Genomic DNA, 18322 nt, shown 5'->3' with positions numbered 1-18322 from the left:
CTTGTTACGTCTAGAGTACACTTTTATTTGTTTAGAATATGGGCCTGTGAAGTTAGATTTGTTTATGGAGAATAAATCTGGTATCATTTTAGATGAAATGTCTCCTAAATTAATAGGTGTACTATTTGGACAGAACAGAGGAATGCATTTAACACTGGTATAAGGTTACCATTTCAGTATCTTTCATATATTGACACTTTATTAGCTTACGTTTCATTTAAGACTATAAATGATTGACCAGAAGCTAAATTAATTTTACTAACAATTGGTTCTTTTAAGATGAAACAGAATTTTTTAAATAGGTATGTCTTTCTCTCAAAGATAAAACCTATTAACATTTTTGTACATTTCCTTTCAATCTTTTATATATTTTATAGTAAATATAAAATACATTCATATTTTATATAGTTTGTAGACTATGTATACAGTTCCATCACCTGATTTTTATTTTTGTAACATTAAATAGGATTCATTTTTTTCTATGATTATTGAATATAAATTTACAGAATTTAACTGCATGAAACCGCTTTCATTCAGGGAAACAATCTGGAATATGATATATTTCTTTCTTATTTAAGGTAGGCACGACTAGTCTTTTGGGTAACTGCAAATGGATATATGGCATCATTAAGAAAATGGCACTGAGTTAAAAATTAGTTATCTATGTAGCTAATTCACTTTATCTGTCTTGGAATCTTCCAAACACTTACCATTCATTCTTCATGTTGAAATCCTTTTGTGGTTAATATTTAATGTCTACTTCTAATTTTTCAAAGCCTATTCCTCTTTTAAAAGTCCAAAATAAAGGAGGGCTAACTGCATAAAACATTTAGCCTTAACATTACTTTAAGTGGTCAGTGTAAGTCAAATACAAAGCCTAGTCATACTTGTATTAAATGAGAAAGAAGTATATCCCATTCTGAGTCAAAACACAGGCTTTATTTAGTCAAATTTTGTAAACATCATGAGAGAAAAAAAATTTCAGAGTATGTCCTTTCAGCACAGGATATACTTGGTTACGCAGTTTACACAAGAACTGTAAATAAAAGACCAAGTAACTAATATTTTGGGTCTGGCATTTTGAGGTGGGAAAATCCCCAAAGAAGGAAATGGACTGATGTGCTTACGACCACAGCTTAGAAAAAAATCTTCTAGGTCTACTGCCATCCAGGCAAGTAGGAAAAACTGGATGGGAATAAAGCTCGGGGATAATAGAACAATGTCCAATGGCAGTACATAAAATGACCATTTCACCAACCCACTATGAGGATACTACCTTTGAATATGTAGTTGTTTGCAAAGCAACTTGATTCAAGAAAAAGAAACCAAAAAAGATCATAGCAACCTGAGAGTGAAAATCACATCAAAGCTAGATCCATGAAAGAGCTCAGTTTGGCTCCTGATTGTCACTCTTAAAAATTCATAATTATAGTTTTGAAAATGAATTTCCACTTCCAGTGTAACTGCCTGGATCTGAAGAAATGTCTCAACTTTCTAAACTGAAGCTTTAAAAGAAAGTGAGACCATTTATCTGCAATGAAATTCTAAACTCATAAAATACTTCCAGTTGGCATTGGCATATTCTAATTTATAACAACTTAATGTTTTTAGATAAAAAGACGGCAGTTTCAAAAGTTAAAGATCAGAAGTTTGGAAGGGGGCAACAATGGCTCTTAAGAATAGATTTTTGCAACTTGAACCTTTGTGCACTCTTTCTTTATTGACTTGGTTGGTATATTTCCCTCCCAGGTATGCCAAAAGTCTGATTTTGTGAGTCAATGAATTGAGCCGTTTTTTCTGAGTGATCTCTCAATCTGAGAAACTGAATTCTACTTGCGTGCTCTATTACTTTACATCATGTAGGCTAGAAGAATATGATTACAAAACAGTCATCTGCCAAGGACCTTAGGGACAAAAGAACTCAGAACATTGAGCATCACAAAACAAAAGAAGTTTAAAGAAATGAGTCCCACTTACAGTCAATTATGACAGAACCACAACACTCTAGCAGTGCTACTTCACAAATCAAAATATGGCATGTCCTGAATTCAATGAAGAAAATCAAACATCCCCAGAAATTGAGTATATACAGTTTAGTCTCTAACCAAAATGAGTATTTTATACTCCCCCAAATGCCATGATTAATAGTGCTTTATATAGAAAGTAGAAAAACAAAGTTCAGCACAACAGTGCCCATCAACCCAGAATGATCATGAGCCTCCCAGAAGACCTTGTCCTTCAGCTCCACCACCACCTGTCCGGTCCCTATGCACAAATATTTGAGTCACGCCAAACTGCCTGGGACCCTTAGACAGTTATAGCACTAATAAAATTTGTACCAAATTATGTTCAGGCCAATACTGCCAATCATAATTTCACACAAGGAGAAAGGCAAGTGCTAAATCTCAACTCAGACTGCTTACCTTCTCTAGTTCCCCTTAGGTTTTTTCTTCTCTGTTTTTCTCATTATGGTGAGTCCTACTATTATCCTGCATCTCAGCTCTTCTACTGTGGCCTTTGGAATCCTAATCTCATTCTAATCAATCTCCTACAACCTCACCTCGCCACAGAAATCTCTCTGCTTCCAGGTCCTAATGGAAACCTGGCCCACCCCTAGAATAGCCCTTCTCCTGCAGCCCTCCCTCCAAAGTTGATAGCAACTGTAAGATTCTTCTCCATCCCTCTCATAGCTCCAAACATGGGTGTTTCCTCTGCTCCTCTGAGGCTTTCTCCCTTTTGGATCGATGTCTTAAAGCACTCCCTTGTTCACTGAGAACTTCGGGCCTGAGTGTACTCTACTTCTTTACCTCAGTGTCTGCATAATGCTGGAGAGCAGAATAAAAAGACAATAAACTTCTTTAGTGATGATATAATACTATGAATTCCCTTAGGAATTTGTAATTTTTCTATAACATTAAAATTCATGTGATTAAAGTTCACTTCAAATATATAATTTTAATATAAAAGTTTAAAATACATAAATATTTATATAAGATTCTAAAGACAAATTCTTACCATTTCCTATTCAACAAGTGAAGCACACTGTTTAGTTTACTTCAAATTAATTATGTGAGAAACAGTATGTCACCAAATTTTTAAATGACACTCCTCGTTTGAGGGATCTGCACATATACTAAAATGTGGACTACATTTTACTTTTGCTAAAATATCCTGCTATCATGACTTTATGTTTAGAGTCTTACATTTTAAGTTTTGAAGGTAATCATTATTCCTTCTCTTGTTAGCATTATTTTTTAAGTTCTAGAGACATGGGGAAATCACCTCAAGGTAAATTTATTGAATTATCATCATTATTCTGTCTCCATTAATTTTTTTTACCACAATGGATTTAGATTCCCTTTTCCTCAATCATGCATGCTCATTAAAAAATAACACAATTAAAAACCAAGATAAAAATAAAAATGTAGAATCCACCCCTGCCCCCAAATTATCATGAAAGGTGGCCATTCTTTCATGGCTATATGAGATTATTTCCTACATATTTTTTTTACAACGAATAGTAAATTTACCTCTCCTCTAAGTAATAAAGGTGGCAACCTCATTTATAACCTCCCCTTTTCTGGAATACAAATAGATTCTAGATATATAGCATGCTGTGTCATATGTTAAACAAACTTTAGAGGATCATTTGTTTTATAATAATATGATCTTTTTTTATATACTTCTCTATATTAAGCTTTTCAGATTGAACTGTATAGTATGAAAATCACTCCACATCAGAGAGAGAAAATATAATGATTTGGAGTACAGGTTCTGTGTGACCTCAGGTAACTTAAAAAAATCTCAAGGTTTCCTTTACCTTTCCTGCAAAATTACCACCACCTAGTTCAAAAGGTTGTTGTGAGGATCAAATGAGTGCCTAGCTCAGGGGCAGTGCTTAATAAAAACCCAAACTCATTTCCTCTTTATGGCTGCATACTACTACAAAGTATGGGTGTGTCATAATTTATTCAGCCATTTGCTGATGGAGAGGCATTTACTTTGTTTTCCATCTTCAGCCAGTACAAACAGTGCTACAATAAACAATTTTTTGTATACCTTACCAACTAGTGATTTTATTCCCGAGGGTAGATTCCTTAGAATGAGGTAAGTAAATGTATATTTAATTTCAAAGGATAATACCAGATTACTTTTCAAAAAGGCTGACACAATGAACATTTCCACATCTCTTCAGCAACAGGTATTTTCACATGCAAATTTTTCTAATTTAATGGTTATAAAATATTATTTTATATGTATTTCCCTAACTTCTAGCAAGGTTGAACATGTTTTCATGTTTATTGGCCATCTGGATTTGCTTTCTGCAAGTTGCATTTGCCCATTTTTTATTTTGAGCTATTTATGTTTTTATCAATTTGTAAACTCTTTTTGAAAGTTCAAATCTTCTCTATCAGGCTTTTCAAATAATTTCCCCTAATTTATCATTTTCTTTTTCAAAGTAAAGTTTTAATCGAAGCATAACACCATTTCCTTTTGATTTTTGTCTACTCTTTTACCATTAAGTGTATCTTTTCCTTTACAGCATCTAGGTTTCCAATCTTGGTTAATCAACAACTGGAAGATGTTTGAGTGTATATCAGACCTATTTTTTTCTTATTTCTTTTCCTTGATCTGGAATTTATCTTGCTATACCTTTTTTTTCCCAGATGAATAGGTTGTTGAATCAGAATAATTTAAAACATAACCCATCTTTTTACCTTTTAGCTGAAATACCATTTTTGATATATGTCAAATATCCATATATTAATGGGATCTATTTCCAAGCTCTCTATTGACTTCTGACTTGTCTTTTCCTAAGCCAAAACCATAGCCAGTAAGGAGGTCATTGATATATTTTAATCTGGTAAAACAAGCCATTCTTCATGAGTCTTCTATTTTTCATTTATTATTTCATGCAGTCTTTAAGATCACTTTATCCCAGTTCCTCCAAAATCTGATTCAAATTTAAATTAGATTACATTTACTTAAAATTGGGATAATTCAAGTTTTATAATATTAATCTTTTTATCAAAGACAGATCTTATTTAATGTTCTTTTGTAACAGTATTATTTTTAATGTAGTCCTTAGTATTAATTTTCTCTTTCATAGCTTGTTTGTTTAGTACAGAAAAAAAGCAATTCATTTTTATCTATCCACCTTAGTTCAATTTCAACATTAGAATTCCAATGACCATTCTAAACTTTTCTCACTATACAAGTCCCGTTCATTCTCAGCAGACATCCTTACTTCCTATTTCATAAAAAAAAATGAAGTTAGGTTTCCAGAGGCCTGTTTGCACACTCACCTATGATCATACCCATTCTTAACTCCTTTTCCTCCCGTTTTAGAGGATAACGTTTATTCCCCCCCCCCATTTAAGACCAGCCTCCATTGATGGCAATCCTATCAGCTCCCTCTAGGACCTTGCTCCATTAGTCATGAACCCTTCTCTCCTGCATCCTCCTCCTGCTTCTGCTTTTTCTCCCCTAAATCTATACTCTGTGCTCTGTTAATTTACCTCTTTCCTGTTCTGTAGAGGTTCGGTCAGTTTCTATGGCCATTCAGTCATTTTCAACCATCAAGAATACATTAACTCTGATGGTTGGGGCTCTTCTCTCCTCTCTTAATTTAGCCTAAAGCTGTGGCTCCCTCAGATACAAGTTCCTGCTTTCAAGGAGTTCCAAGTAATAGAGGTCAAAAAAAAAAAAAAAAAATAAGCATGTGATTATATAGCATAAGAACATTAAGAGCTATATGCAATACATAATGTGATTGGCTTTCTTCTATTGCCAAGGAATCCTTCCTAGAAGAAATGAGAGCAGAGTTAGACTCTGAAGGATGACCAGAAACTTGAGGAGGTGATCCTGGGAAGAGAAGGTATTTCAAGTACTCAGAACAGCATGCTCCATGGTGTGTTTAGTGAACTATAAATGTTCAATGTTCCTTCCCTTTTCCTACAGGATAAATTTCAAATTCCTTAGCTTCAATGCAACTCTTCACAACTTGGCTTTTGCCTATCTTTCACCTTCATCTCCTACCACTCCTACCACTCTGGAGGCCTAAACTATATAGGTAGGAATAATGTGGTAGGAACGAGGGCAGAAATTGTGGTCAAAGAGAAGTTTATTGGCTTACAAGATTTCAGAGGTAATATGGCTCCTAGTCCAGAGAAACTTCAGAGAGTGGCCCATGCAGTTGTGGATGTCAAAGAACTCTGTAGCAGGAGTGTTGGCTGAGCTAATCAAAGGGAGATAGCAAGAGTTTGGGGCAGAGGAAAAACTGGACTCAGGTGCATGAAACTTGACAAATGGTGGAGAGTAAGGCCCAGATGAACATAACTCCATTTACCAAGTAACTACTGTGTTCCAAGCACTGTCTTAAGAGAGAGCTTCTAAATATATAAATCATGTTACACCTTTGCTTAAACCATTACTTCTCGTTGCATTTAAAATGAAATTAAAACTCCCTAATCCGACCTTCATATGCAGACCTCACAAGTTCTGTCCCTGGCCTACATCTCTACTGACACTCTGTGACACACACCTCCTCTCAAACTGGCCTTCTTTCAGCCTTTGGAATGTGTTAAGCTGCCTCTCTGCATGGAATGCCCTCACCATTCCTTGTTCCTTTGCCTAATTCCTACTTATTCTTCAATTCTCACTTTAAATGTCACTTCCTCAGGACTTCCTGCTGCCCCCACCCCCCCACTTGTCTACCATTTAAATTATACCTCCAATTAAACCTTTTTTACAGCATCATTATTTCTTTTATATCAGGTTTTGCAATTATGTTTATGTATCTACTTGCTTAAAGATGTTCTTCCCCATGAGACTACAAAAACCACAAAAGTAGTAATTGTTTGTTTTGTTCAGTACTTAAAAAATGTTTGATACATAGTAACCAGTAAAGATTCATGAAAAGAATGAACAAATTTAATCCTCATAATAACTCTGTAAAATGATATTATCTCCTCTTTTCAGATGTGCAAATTGACGTTCAGAAAGGTTGGGTGATCTAGCCATATCCCAAAATCTAAGCCTGAATCAAAATTCCATGTTCTTAAATTTTAAAAATGCTAGATTGTCTTTTAATTGAGGAGGGGTATGTCATTAAAATGGATGAAAGGTCCTAAAGTGGCAGAGGAATCTAAAGATGACAAGTTATCTCTTGGCCTGGTTTATGAAGTATGGACAAAGAGCAGGCTCTATCTGCAGGGTCTGAAAATGAAGTGAGGTCCTTGGGTTTCAATTAAATATGTGGAGGAACATTCTCTAAAGAGGTTGGGAATATGGAGGGAGTGGGTTTGCAAAGGAATGGGGCTTCCAGAGGACCCAGTGGAATGAGTTAAAGAGACTGGACAGCAGTAAGAAAATGAGTGAGGAAAGGGGATGAAGCTTCCAAGCAGCCATGGGGATAAAAGAGTAAATTGCTGGTTGTTTGAATGCAAGTGTATACTTTGAGAAGTATTTGGGGACTCTGGGAACAAGAAGCATGGACAGGATTAGAGGGGCTGAATGGCTCAGGAGTACTTAACAAGTGTGCTCTGGTTGTTATTACATCCCACACTCCCTCACCCATTTTTTCTGAGCACCATTTTCCCTGGAGAGACTTTGACTCCACTAATAAGGCCTATTCTGCCCCTCATTGAGTTCTCGCAAAACCTCTAGTTACTCCAGAAACTCCAGCCTCACGGCTATTAGATGAGCTAGGTTCTACTTTAAGGGCCAGGGGCAAGAAAGTCAGGATTAGTAGTGTTGATATAAATAGTGACAACACCAAGAAGCCCAGGGATATATTTTTCAGGAGATGAGGTAAAAGTTAAGTTTCTAGGGTATGTTTAATATCACATCTTATGCACTCAGCAGTGGGGACACATCTGGGTGTAGTCCATGACCACTTAAGAATGTGGCAGGGCTCAGGCCAGAAATGAATGGACAGGAATTGTTTAAGCTTTTACTTCAGAATTTATACATTCCTTTATAGTTAAAAATTTGTATACTTATATTCAGAGATAGATAAAAAAGCAATAATATTAGGTTTATTTTGTCAATCACTAAAACCAAAATATTTAGTACTAGGAGTGGCTATGAAAAACTGTACCTTAAAACTGGAATCCAAATAATCCCAAACAGATATCCTATAAAGTTTGTAGCAATAGACTTATGACTCCTGAAGGCAACAGCAGCTGACTCCCAGCCACCCTTTGCCTAGAAACAGTTGCTAGGCAGGACCAGATTAGCTCACAAATGCAATTTTTTACTCAATGATCAGTATTATGATAACACACATGCCACTTCCCAACCAATTTCATGTAAAGGCAAGAGACTAGCAAAATTTACTGAAGTTTCCTAATCTCTCATGAACAACAAATTGTGCTAGGCTATTCCTGGACAAAAAGATGAAGATCTTTGCCTTTTGGGTCTGAAACGTCTGAAAGCTACGCATTTCATTCTTTCTTATTTTCTTTCAAGTCGAGTATAAATGCCAGGCACCAGAATATGGAATAATTAAACTGAGAATTATTCTCTTTTAAGTTCTTTCATCGATTCATCAAAACCCAATAGTGCGATTCATTTAATTTAATTGATTTTTAAAAAATGTTTAGTGGAAGGATTCTGAGAATTTAAAATATATAAAAGAAATCAAGATCCTATCATTTCAGAATTTTAAGAATTTTCTTATGAATTTTCTTATTGCTCATCATAGATTTGAGGCTCATTTAATGGTTTTCTGCACTAAATTAACCATCAACTATTTTCTGCACTAAATTGACATTAATAGGCTCAGCAAAGTTGGGTTTCTTAGTTTATTGATAATATGAATTACACACAACGATAATTTAAAAAGCTTGGTGTGAGTCCTCTGCTCAGTAATTTAAAGAATGCAAAGTATGACTGACCCTTTTCTGGATGGAGCTCTTTCTGCTGCATCTGCCAATCATTTATTATTGTATGTACTGCCATCACCTACACTCAATACTCCGCCACAGCAAATTTATGCTTTCCTCAAAGCAGCTCTGTTGCCAGTATTCCCATTTTTATCAAAAGCACCATCACAATCCAAGTTCTTTCAGGCTTAAAATCCTGGATCCATAATTGCCTTCTTGCCTTCATAATCTCCAATATCTAATCACTAAATCTTGGTTACTGTTCCTTTCAAAACTCTCTTTTCTCTGAAGCTATCCTATCCATCAATGCTTTCCTGTATTACTTTATTCTACTTTCCTGCAAAAAACAAACAAACAAACAAAAAAAACAAAAAAATTATTTTCTATTTCCCACAGTTAAAGCTGAATTTCTCAGTTTGGAATTAAGAATATCCAATCTTAGTCCCTAACTGCCTAATACAAGCCTCTGCTCTAATCACCACATGCCTTCCTCAAAATTCCTAACACATAGTAGACACCCACATATTTATTTATTTCTGCCTCTAAGTCTTGTATCACCAATGCTTTTAATGTGTTTGCCTCCAGTCATTCTAAAATTTGGTTATACCATAAAACTATTTTAAACTCCCACTTCCTTCATGAAGCTTTCCTCAATTTTTCAAACACACTAGGATTTTTCAAGTCAGTCAATTGGCATCTCCATGTATTCTAAAATGCTAGTCAATCAAGAATCCTAAATCATAACGAGTGATTCTGATATAGTGCTTATTCTATACCAAACAGCAAACTAAGTACTATACATATATTTAATTATTCATAACAATTCCGCAAAGTAGGGACTATTATTATCCCTGTTTTTCAAATGAGGAAATCAAGGGCCCAGAGAAAATCCTAAGGAGTCCACTAAAAAACTATCAAGACCAATAAACAAGTTCAGTAAGGTTGTGGGTTATAAGATCAATCTACAAAAGTCCATTTATATTTCTATACACTTGCAATGAAACATCTGAAAATGAAATTAAGAAAACAATTCCATTCATAAAAGCATCAAAAAGAATAAAATACTTAGGAATAAATTTAACATTAAAAATGCAAAACTTACACTCTGTAAACTATAAAACGTTGTTGAAAGAAATTAAAGAAGATCTAAATAAATGGAAAAATATCCCAGGTTCATGTATCAGAAGACATGACATTGTTAAGACGGCAATGTTCCCCAAACTCATCTACAAGGTCAGTGCAATCCCTATCAGAATCCCAGCTGATTTCCTTATAGAATTGACATGCTGATTGTAAAATTCATATGGACTTGTAAGACACCCAGAATAGCCAAAATAATCCTGAAAAAGACGAACAAAGTTTGAGGATTGACATTTCCGGATTTCTAAACTTACTATGAAGCAATTTGAATTAAGAGAGTGTGGTCCTGGCACAAGGATAGACACATAGACCAATGGAATGGAATTGAGAGTCTAGAAATAAATGATACATGCTACAATGTGGATGACCCTTGAAAACAGAGTTCTCAGTGAAATAAGCCAGACTCAAAAGGACAATTATGGTATGATTCCAGTTACATGAGGTAACTAGAATAGGCAAATTCATAGAGACAGAAAGTAGACTAGAGGTTACTGGGGACTGGCGGTGGAGGAGACAGGGGAATTATTGCTTAATGGGCACAAGTTTCTGTTTGCTATGATGAAAAAGTTCTGGAAATAATGGTGATGGTTACACAACATCATCAAAGTACTTAATGTCACTGAATAGTACACTTAGAATGGTTAAAATGGTAAATTTTAAGTTACATATTTTTTACCACAATTAAAAAACAAAACAAATACAATAATGAGGGACTTGTATCTGGAATATATAAAGAACTTCTACAAGTCAGTAAGATAAATGAACCGATTAGAAAATTAGTAACAGACACTTAACCAAAGAAGACGCACCTATATCCAATAAGAACATGAAAAGATGCTTGACATCATTAGTTATCAAGGAAATGAAAATTAAAATAATATACAATACTAATCACACCAAGTAGAGTAAGTTAAACTAAAAAGACTGTTGATACCAAAAGTGGCTGAGGATGTGGAACAACTGGGTCTCTTGTATGTTGCTAGTAGGAGTACAAAATGGTAGAGCCACTCTGGAAAACTGTTTGGCAGTTTCTTATAGAGTAAAACTACATCTATACTGTCAAACAAGAGACTTAAAAAAAAATCCACAAAAAGACATGTATAAGAATGTTTATAGCCATTTTATATTTTTATTTTACTCATTTTTTCAAATAAATTACCTTCAGACCTTTTCAAAAAGTAATACAGATGCTTATTAAGAACCATATGCTTTGACTAGTTGCACTCTTAAGAATGATTTTTAGGAAATAATTCAGCAGAAGCAGAAGGTACAGGTGGAAAAATCCCCAATGCAGCACTGTGTAAAATTAAATTTTGAGAACCTGAATATCCAACATTATGGGAATGGTTTAATAAATTAGCAACATAACAGAGTTTTTTCCATCATTAAAATAATTATAAAGTCATACAAAAAAAGGGGAGGTGTTTATTAAATAAACAAATATGTATGCTATGATTGAAATTATTTTTGAAACATTTATATATAGAGAAGAAAATAAGTAAAAGCAAGATATCTTTGTATGCATAGTAATATAAGTGATGACTTTAAATTTTTATTTTGAATAAAAATGTAAAAATTTGATAATAAATAAGAGTGAAGGCAAATGATAAACAAGTTGAAGCCAAGGATCATGTAATCAGCAGGCTGTACAGGGAAGCTTCTGCTTTTTTTCAGCATCTTAAATGATAATAAACCTAATTGAAGAACTTAAAGCAATGAACAGAGTAAGATTTTATCTAAATTATAACCTCATGTTCTGAAGTCTCAAAATCCTATATGAGGGAGGGTCTCTTTACTAGTAGCTGTGTAATGATGATGGCAGTTGCAATGGTGGTAATGGCAGCTAACATCTGAGACTATCATAAATTTCCAAATGTATTATTCAATCCTCAATCCTATATTTATACTTATTAATATTTTTATTACTCCTATTTCACAGATTCAAGAAATGAAAACTAGAAGTGAAATAACTTAATTTTTTGGGAAAATGGTAGATTAAGGAAATAGATCTTCTTATTCATCTTTTACAGAAAGAGAAATTAAAACACATGTAACAACCAAGTTGTCTTGTATCTATCAAAGCAACAAAAAGATCTTATGTACGCAAGGATTTATAAGTCATAACAACCATACAGTATTTCCTAAGAAATTCTGGAAGATATATTCTAGTTATCCAACAAATAATTTCAGTCATTTAAAAATATGTGTTGATCTCTTTTTTCTGAACCCTGGATAAGGCCCAGGGTATATACTAATGAGAAGGAGAAATATATATTACAAATACCTACCCTCATGGGATGTAAAAGTTATGCAATGAATGGATACACAACGAACATTGAAACCATTTATATATAGATTAAAATGAAAATAGGTACTCTAAACATTATTACTGTGGAATGGTGATAATATAATTCCTGATACTCAGTGAAATCAAATCAGCATTATTTTGTGGCATTACATTCGAATCTTTATATACTTGGACAATTAGAATTGCAGATGTTTTCAATAGAGGATTATTCATGTTCTAAAATTCTCAGTAAACAAATCAAGGGGATTCTTGAAATCCAAAGGTCATTCACCTGTGGTTTGCAAAATTCAAATTCATGCCTTTTAAAACAGTGTTTACCACACGTTGTGCAAAACTGTAGAAGTGTGTTCATTATGTGTGCAGGATGTAGGAGCCTGAGGAGTCCTAACAGAAGGGTGACCTGGTGCAAGTGGGGTGACGAAGGTGTCTGTATAGAAGCATCTTTGCAGGGAAGGAGGCAATAGTGGCAAAGGGAAATTGGTTATATCCAGGTCAAATAAGTAAATACTTTGAAAAATAATGAGAGCTAGATTTTTCACTATCAGAAAAGAATGTTATAAATATGGAAAGGGAGAAAACTGGAATGAAATGCCTGGTGCTGTATTGAAATTGGAGATACATACATATATACAGAGAAAGAGGGAGAGGGAGAGGGAGAGAGAAATACAGGTGTGCATGTGTTATGCACACAAACACACACACACTTTCATACACATAGGGCTCAGAACTTGGTCTTTAATACCGCTCTCCTTGTAAAAATGGCTTATTTCAAGGCTGGGGCAGGGCAAGTATAAAATAGGCTGGAACTTCTTATAGGGCCAGAAAGCTGAGGAAATGCTAAAGAATGATGGGGACATTTTGAAAGGACACAGAGACAGCTTGAAGGGGCTCCCATTGGCAAAATCTGGGCATTAAAATAGTGATAATAATGGATGATTATATTCCAATGAATAATTTGGAAGCCACGCATCCATACTGATGTACATATATACATACATACATAAAAAGTTGGATAAGCAAAGGGATATTTCATATTCTCAAAGTATCTTCCCACAAAATACAAATGAAAATAATTACAAATGAAAAAGAATAATTTACAGTTAAAGAAAGTTACAGTTAACAAAAAAAGAATAATTTACAGTTAACGAAAGTTAACTTCATCAGTAATGGGGCCAATTGACATTATGTACTATCTGATAGGATGCAATGAGAAGAACACAGCATCATTTTGTGACATTCCTGGCAACAAAAATGAAAACCTAAATTTAATTTATGAGGATACATGACATAAACCTAAATTGAGGGCATTCTACAAAAGAACTGGTCTGTATTCTTCAAGTGCCAAGATCATGGAAGTAAAGAAAAGAGAGATGGATTGTTCCAGAATGAAGGAGACTAAACAGGTAGGACAACTAAATGGCATAAAGGACATTTTGTTACAACTGGCAAAAATTGGATGGGGTTGTTAGTAATGTATCAGTGTCAATATCCTGATGCTAATGGTTGTATTTTGGTTATGCAGAAGCATATTCTTGTAGTATTGCACCTTAAGGTATTCAGGGTGATGAGGCAACTATACTCTCAAATGGTTCACAAATAACACACACACAAAGTTATTTGTAATGTATTTGCAACTTAGCTGTAAGTTTGATATTGTAACAATGTGCCTTTGCTGCTCCTCCTAATAAGAGGATGAGACTATTTTTCCACCTCTTAATTCTGGGCTTGGACAGATGACTTGCTTTGATCAAAGGGACCTTAACAAACAGTGACACAACCAGAGGTTTGAAAAGTGCTATCACTTTGGAACTTGCTCTGTTTTGCTGCTGAGAGCCCTGAGGCCAGCAAGTAAAAAGCCCAGGCGAGCCTACTGGAGGATGAGAGACTAAGTGGATAGCATTCTCATTGATTGTAGGAGTCCTGCAGAATTGTGAAAAAATAAAAGTGTTGGTTTTTTAAGCCACTAAATTTTGGGGTGATTGGTAATGAAGCAAAAACTAAGAAATCCCCAACTCATAATTCTGGGTGGCCTTAAGTAAACTTTTTAAAAACTTCCTAGAAAAACATTTTAGAGAATATCCTTAAGACCTTTGAGAGTTGGGGTAGTGTAGGCCATATTCAACAAGACAAACACAAAAAGTGAAAACCATAAATTAAAAGCCTGTTCTTTTTTACTATAAAAATTTACAACTTTTGTATGATGCAATTTACCATAATCAAAGTTAAGATACAAGTGACAGGCATAGAGAAAATACTTGCAACAGACACAACAGATGAAGCATTAATATCTAAAAAATATAAAGAACTCTAACCAGATAATAAGAAAAAGATAAGAACATCCCAATAGAAGAGTGGGCAAAACGTTTGAAACACTTTACAATGAAAAAAAAATGGCAAAATATATGAACAGGCAATTCACAGAAGAGGAAATACAAAAAAGTCAATAAATACATGAAAAGATGCTCAGCCTTTCTACTAATTAGGGAATTGCAAAATAAAATATACTATGTTCCACCCATCAGATTGAAAGAAAATTAAATAACTTGATAACATCAAGTGTTGGTGAGATTGTGGGGAAACTATTCTCAAATGAGCTGTTAGCTATATAAACTAGAATTACTGCTGTGGAGCACAATTTGATGGTAATCTATTAAAATTGAAAACGGAAATATCCTGTGATTCAGAATTCCATTCCAGCATACTACCTAGAGAAAAAATCACACATGTTTAAGGGGACATGCACATTAATGCTCTTTGTAGCATTGTAATAGAAAAAAATTTCAAATGATCCAAATACCCGTTTTAGAGGAATTGATAAGATATAGTCTTTTCATGTAATGGAATATAATGGAGTACTTAGCAATGTTTAAAAGCAAGATACAATTGTGAGAAATCAATACTAATGTATTTTCTATGGGTACACATATGATGTTGAAATACAAAGAGTTTGGGAAGAAGACAAGACCAACTCCTAATAGTGGTTTCTGAGGACGCAGGAGGGAGCAGGCACGCCAGACTCGTTAAGGGGACTTGAGCTTTAGGTGTAATGTTCTTGTTTTAGAGGAAAATTGATTCATGATTTGTAATTTAAAAATAAAAATTTATTTTGGTCAAGGAATCCTGCTTTCATTTAACAACTTGAAAGAGTATTAATATAGCTTTTAAAGAGTACCTGTAGCTTTTAAATATAGCTCAGTTTCTACCAAATTAAAATTTTTTTCCCCAAATTATTTCTTTTATATTTAGAAATAACTAAATGCTAATATATTAAACTCTAAACTTCGCATCCTTTGATGCAAATTTAAGATTGTCATCAAAGGGTGACAATCCTTTACATCTTATAATCAATTTTGACTTTTAACTTGTAGTATTTTTATGAAAACAGGATGAAAGTCCATTTTAAAAATAAAAGACTAAGAGCCAAGCTTTTCATTTTTTCTTAGTTATCACATTTCTCAGTTAAATTAACTTTGAAGAAATGAATTTATGCATAAGAAAAAGGACCACTAAAATAATCACCAAAAGCTTTACATTACATGGCTTGGTTGACGGACCAAAGAATAAAATTTTTCCTTCTCTCTGATTTTCTAAATTTCCCTTAAAAACATAAAAAAATGCTACTGTAGGAGCTTTAAACTTGTTCTCCCCTGCTTTCCTTTCAAAATGCTGCAAATCATTCAACTGTCTACAAAAACAGTACTACACTGGTTTTCTTTCACCAGCTGAGATCTGGAATCATCACATGATTTCAGCCCTACTCTGCCCCACCCCCACCCCTGAGATGAGAAGAAAGCAGGGGTACATGAAAGAGAAATAGGGAAGAAGAAAAGATAGAAATGGAAAAAGACAATCAGAAATGGCGTGGCATCAATTGTTAACAGTCCTCTGATTTTCTGGAACTCTTATTTGAAACCTTCAGCATAAGCACGGTCTGGTTTCAAGGAATATTTTGGGGAGCAGGCGGTGGTTAAAACAATTTATTGTATTTTGAGGCATGAAAACCTTCAGTACAAATGGCAAGTATGCTTCAAATATTCCTACTAAGTCATATCTGAAATGGTCCTGACCTGTAAGGAAGATCTGAGGAGTCAGATTTGAAACAATCCACCCCAGAAGAACCTGAAAAAAGCTTGGGTCAGGTCAGTCCACAAACGGATGAAAATTCCTTCGTGTTTACCTTTTACACACACCGAGTAAGCCACAGAGCCAAGTAAATTATCTGACAGCTTGCTGCCAGAGGACAATGCCAAGGTCATGTGGCTCTCCATAAACCTAGATGTCACGGGGCAGGAGAAGGAAGTCAGCAGGCTTTATTTTTTTTCACTTTGCATCTGCTATATTAATCTAATAAAATATGAAAAATAGATTAGAAACTTGAATCTGACCAAAATAATACTATTATGTTCAAGTATGGTGTGATGAATGAAGACAGAGAATTTGATGGTCTCTGTTCCTCAAGATCTCTCCCTTCTTTTTTGTTCATTACATTGTATAATTTTCAGGTTAAGGTATTTTTCCCTGTTAAAATTCAAATATCCTAGAGAGATACAAAGCATCATGCTACTAGTCATTAACAACTACAAATAGCAATTAAGAACTAATTCAGAACTAGTTATGAATCTTTCCATTCCCTTTTAACAGCTAGCTGAGAAGAGATTTCAGTAGAAAGGGGAGAGGAAAAACAACTATCTGGCATAGGTGATGGAGTATTAGTTGTAAAAGAGTTTAAAAAATCTCTCTGTGTGAGCTTGGGCAAGTCATTTAATTCCCTAAGTCTCAGTTTGCTCATCTGTAAAAGAAAAGTATTCGACTAGAGGTCCATTCCTGTTCTGACACACACTGTTCTTGAGCCCAGAGCCCAGGCCCTAGACTAAAAGAACATGAAGGGGTAGAAAAGTAGACGAGGGCTCCTAGGAGCTAAGTACCAGCAAAGAGAAAACATATCCTAGGACGAATGGCAAGAGGTGCCTCAGGAAGGAGGCAGGACTCTAAGGGGGAGAAAGGAGGGCAGAGATGACCTTTTTCACCAGCTCTACAACCTTATTTAGAGCCAGCTCTCCTCAGGGACAGGGCTCTCTTTATGAGACTATTTGTGTAGTCATTCCGACAGGACTGCTAGCTATAGGCTTTTTTTAATGTGGTGATTTACACGACTCACATCTTCCCACCTCTTTTCTGATTTGGCTACTTGCTAACATTACTGTCTCTGTTTTCTTCCCTAACAGATGCAGCACCTCATCAAGACCAACTAAAATTAGAATATACTATGAATACATGAATCACTTTCTTCCCTATTACCTTAGAAAGCCTTTGGTTTTTCAGCACTGTGTAGATGACTGTGAGTTTGGGCTGTTTTTTTTTTGAAAGAATAAAAAGACAAATTAAAATGGGCTAATATATTTAAATATATGCCATAACGCATGACACATAGCAAGTAATCATTTTTAAAACCATTTTATAAGCTTCTCTTTTCTCTAATAAGTATGTTGAGGATTGGGGGTGACTGTGACTACCAGATGTTTTATAAAGATATTCAGGAAATCATTTCTATTTTGTCAGTGAACATATTTTAGTTGGGCAAATAATTTTTGGATCCAATTGTCTAATAGAAGTCTTTCTGCATGAAAAAGGGAAACACTGTCACATACACCTTTTCAATGTTGCAACCACATTATTATAGCACAAATTTAGACATAACCCAGAAGTCTGTAAATAGGGAATTAATCAAATTATGATACATCCTAAAATGGACTACTCTGAGGTAGTCATGTAACTGACTTGTGCAGAAACCAAAACAGATGCCAGGTGCAGAACACTATGCATCATTTGATTCCAATTGTGGCAAATTTACATACGTACCTACAAATTTAATTACTTGTCATATAAATTAAAAAAGTCCAAGTTCAGAAACAGAGCCACCATACATGGTAGGCTGTTTACTGTACAACTCAAGGAGATACCATTAATAGTCTACCGTGATAAACCA

Source organism: Choloepus didactylus, chromosome 9 (genome assembly GCF_015220235.1).
Source record: "Choloepus didactylus isolate mChoDid1 chromosome 9, mChoDid1.pri, whole genome shotgun sequence".
Classification (NCBI taxonomy): domain Eukaryota; kingdom Metazoa; phylum Chordata; class Mammalia; order Pilosa; family Megalonychidae; genus Choloepus; species Choloepus didactylus.
This window is presented reverse-complemented; position numbering follows the sequence as displayed.